This window comes from Emys orbicularis, chromosome 4 (assembly GCF_028017835.1).
Source record: "Emys orbicularis isolate rEmyOrb1 chromosome 4, rEmyOrb1.hap1, whole genome shotgun sequence".
NCBI classification, from domain to species: domain Eukaryota; kingdom Metazoa; phylum Chordata; order Testudines; family Emydidae; genus Emys; species Emys orbicularis.
In genome coordinates, this window is record NC_088686.1 from 18,438,168 (window position 1) to 18,442,729 (window position 4,562).

General features: G+C 44.6%; 1 non-coding gene across 1 annotated transcript; it reads right to left on the reverse strand.

Moving 5' to 3' along the window:
- Positions 1-2,933: 2,933 nt before the first annotated feature.
- TRNAI-AAU (transfer RNA isoleucine (anticodon AAU)) lies at positions 2,934-3,007 on the reverse strand. The gene has a single exon. It is a non-coding gene; the product is annotated as a tRNA-Ile (tRNA).
- Positions 3,008-4,562: the final 1,555 nt, after the last annotated feature.

Genomic DNA, 4,562 nt, shown 5'->3' on the forward strand with positions numbered 1-4,562 from the left:
AAACAACAAACTTGGGGAATTAAAACTGCTCCTACACATAGGAAACCTACTTGCTTCCCCATTGCAATATATATATGAGGATGGGAGTTATATTTTTACCCATGTCAGCTGCTCGAGAGCTGGCTTTCAACTCTCTCATGGCTGTTTCTGCCCAGGCTGTAATGTTAGCATCATTCACGTTTCTCTATTTTAAGAACAGCAATGATCTCTTGGTTCTTGGTCCCTGGTGCCGTTTTCCCAGTCCTCACTGTTCTCCCTTGGTGCCTTCCTCCAGCCTGATTCCTTTCCCCAAGTGCTTCTCCATTCCCGGGAGACAACTTCTATTTAAGTATCTTTGAACATTTTCTTCTACTCTCTCCACCCTTTCTCCCCTATGTCACCAGAACTCGAATCCTCCAAGCCTACACGGTTCTTTCTTTTTTTTTCTTTTACAAAGTCTTTTCTTGGCTCTCTGTGCTGTGATTTCATCAGCAGCATGTTTTCTGAGCCTTTTCCTTCCTCGCTCTTTTCTTAGGCCGCTCTCCCTTCTCCCCTCCCCCCTCTCCGCAGGAAAAATCAGCATTAACTCTGCCTCCAACCTTGGAATGCCGACTTCCTCTCTAAAGAGCAGTAGCAACAGCTTCCTGTGACCGCTGCTGTCCCAGACACTCTGGCTCCACGGCACGCCCTCCACGTGCACAAAAACACACTCCACAAGGGCTTTGCTTTTTTCTTCAAGAACTCAGTTCAACTGTAGCAGCAGCGGTATTAAGGAAACACCTGTACAGTCTGTGGTCCATTCCACTATTGATAGCATGGATACCCAGACTGGCTTTGTTGCTATCGGAGATTCAATTATTCGTTTTCTCCATGCTTCTGTGCTACTGACCTTTCTATGTAAGCCAACTATGACTGACACTTATCAGATCCCTTTTTAAAAAAAAAATCAAAATGCCCCAGTGTTCTCTTTAAACTGATTTGCGATCTGTATTTACACTTTGTTTTATCCGCCCCTGTTGAAATGCAGCTGTTACTGGGGTGGAAGGCAGAAGTAGTTTAACAAGGCACAACAATATTAAAGAGTTGGGCGAAGAATACTTTATCCAGCTGAGGGTTTTTTGTTTTTTGTTGTTTTTTTTCAGGTGAGTAGAAGATAAAAATATTCAACTGGAATTTGCACACATTGGCACTTGCAAAGAGTGCCCCAGGGTATCAAAAATGGTCCGATCCAGGCTCTGAAAGTTAAAAATGTGTCTTATTGATCCTTCTGTCAATGACTGGAATCCTGTTCATTCACTTCCCACTTATTCATCTTCCCAGGTGCTTTGACTCATCCTCACAGGTTGTTTGTTTGTGTAATGGAGGGTGGAATTCCTCTCCATTAGCAGCACCTGTTTGAGCTTGCTTGAAGGTGGGCTGTTTGGCATCTGCTGCCTGCAAGGGAAAGGCTTAAGTGACTGCATGCTCTGGGAAGGGTGCTGGGGAAACTAGTACCCTTTTTTCCAGCAATAGGGCAGTTGTGCCATTGCCACCTACAATGTAAGTGCTAGTGCACACCAGGCTCTTTTACAGGGTTGTGAAGACCTGTGCCTGGGTACTAATATTCGTGGCAGGGCATAAATTCTCAGAGTATTTCCCAGACCCCCCTGTGTCCCCACCCCCCACCCCAACATGCTATAAAAACTCCATGGGGGTTGAAAATATTTGAGAGCTCTGCTCTGGACAGCTCCAGCTGAATTTAAGCCCTGGTTCTTGGTATAGACAAGGCCTTTGACAGCAGCCACTTCACAGCAAGCCATATCTTATCAGATCTCCTGAGCTAAGCAGGCTTGGAACTAGTTGGTACTCAAAGGAGAGAGAGCTAAAGGAAACCCAGCAGGAAATGCTGTCAGAGTCAATTTAGAACAAACTCTGCAGCATGGTATTAGGGGGCACTGTGCTGCTGGAATCTATCAAATGAGACACTCAAACTAATTCCCTATGGTCACTCAAAATGCCCTTTTGTCAATAGTAGGAGTATGAACGCTGGTGACCTAGCCAAATTTTGTCTAACTTAATTTTCTTCTGTAGCTTTAACTTTTTTTGGTTTTGCTTTTTTAATTTCCCCCTCCTAAATAATGGTTGTATAATACTGCTGGCTCAGAACAATTACTAGGTTTCATCTCAGAAGCAGCTGTATTACAGTGGTGGGTTAGTGTACTTTATATAGAGAGGTTTTAAAAGGTTTGGGGCTCCTTGAGAACATAAGGAACTATATGAAGCTGGGTCAAATGCATTGACCTCTTCCTGAAATTTGACGACGTAATGTGGAGTGTGACGGGTTGGATCACAGAAACCCCCTTGGGAGCTGCCACCTAATGTGCAAAGACTACCTCTGCTCCTGTTTTCCCTGCCAGCTCAGGACTCCAGCACCCTGTCTTGCTGAGCCAGACGCTCCTGTCTGGCTCCAACACAGACCCAGGGTCTGAATCACTTGTCCCAAAGCTGCAAGTTTACCTGAAAACAGCTCACAGTAGTGTGCTTGTCTTTAGCACTCAGATGCCCAACTCCCAACGGGGTCTAAACCCAGATAAATCCATTTTACCCTGCATAAAGCTTATGTAGGGCAAACTCATAAATTGTTCACCCTCTATAACACTGATAGAGAGATATGCACAGTTGTTTGCTCCCTCAGGTATTAATACATACTCTGAGTAAATTACTAAATAAAAAGTGATTTTATTAAATACAGACAGTAGGATTTAAATTAAATTAATGAAGATATCCTATCTCCTAGAACTGGAAGGGACCTTGAAAGGTTATCAAGTCCAGCCCCCTGCCTTCACTAGCAGGACCAAGTACTGATTTTGCCCCAGATCCCTAGGTGGCCCCCTCAAGGATTGAACTCACAACCCTGGGTTTAGCAGGCCAATGCTCAAACCACTGAGCTATCCCTCCCCCCTAAAATTGCATTGTGGCCCGTACGGGGATCGAACCCGCGACCTTGGCGTTATTAGCACCACGCTCTAACCAACTGAGGTAACCGGCCACTTTGTGAGCTAGCTGGCCACTTCGTATTTAAGTGGTTCAAAGTAGTAACAGACAGAACAAAGTAAGTCACAAGCAAAATAAAATAAAATGCACAAATCTATTCCTAATCAAACTGAATACAGATAATCTCATCCTCAGAGATGCTTCAGTAAGCTTTTTCTCAGACTGGACACCTTCCAGGCCTGGGCACAATTCTTTCCCCTGGTACAGCTCTTGTTCCAGCTCAGGTGGTAGCTAGGGGATTCTTCATGATGGCTCCTCTCTCCCCTTTGTTCTGTTCCACCCCTTTATTTATCTTTTGCATAAGGCGGGAACCCTTTGTCCCTCTGGGTTTCCACCCCCCCCCCCTCACTGGAAAAGCACCAAGTTAAAGATGGATTCCAGTTCAGGTGACATGATCACATGTCACTGCAAGACTTCATTGCCCACTTGCCAGCACACACATATACAGGAAGACTAACAGGTAAACACAACCATCTGCAGACAATGGTCCTGGTTAATGGGAGTCATCAAGATTCCAAACCATCATTAATGGCCCACACTTTACATAATTACAATAGGCCCTCAGAATTACATTTTATATTTCTAGTTTTAGATACAAGAATGGTACATTTATACAAATCAGATGATCATACTCAGTAGATTATAAGCTTTGTAATGATACCTTACAAGAGACCTTTTGCATGAAGCATATCCCAGTTACGTTATATTCACTTATTACCATATTTTCTCTAAAACTATCCCAGTTACATTATATTGACTTATTATCAAGTTTTTATAAAACCATATAGACTGCACAACGTCACATGGAGAATTTGGCTAACAGGTACTAATAGCCAGTACATTCTCCACATTCTTGTTTGCTTAAGAAATCATAGGTGAGGTGATGAATGCACTGTGAAAAATACAGCCCAATGGCAAATTCTTCATCTCTGGGCCCACTTTCATGGACATCTTGCTATACAGCTTCTGCTACAGATTCACTGCAGTCTAGGGTTTTTCGGAGTGTAGCTTGCTCACCAGCACTGAGCATTGGATAAGAAATCCAATCTCCTCCCTCTAAGGTGGCATGATTGATTGACAGCTGCACACTCCATGGTTGGTAGGGCGAGGGTTAACACACTCTGCTCAGGGAGAGAAGCTACCACAGATGTCAGCCCTCATTACCGGAATTGCCAGGAAGCCCAGCCATGAGGGGAATGTGGCTGGGCTCAGCTGGAGTGAATTGCTGTGTCCTGCTCTGGCACTAGGGGTGAATATGCCAAGGAAGGGCTCTTGTGATTTACTTTAGGGGAACCCTTGCTGTGAGGAGCCTGTTTAAATGTAATGAGCTGTGGCTGTTGGGAGCCCTTTATTTTGAATCCTCAACCTTGGGAGAGGGGGAAGGAGACAATAAGCAATGAGGTGTGTGTATCAGAAGCTTCAGAAATGGGAACGGGGGGGAGGGAGAGTAGACAACATGCCTGAGCCTGAAACTTCATCTCCCACCTTCCTGTTTTCTGTCACTTCTCTGGGCAATTCTCCCAGTCCAGGGGGATGTGTAATAGCTGTGT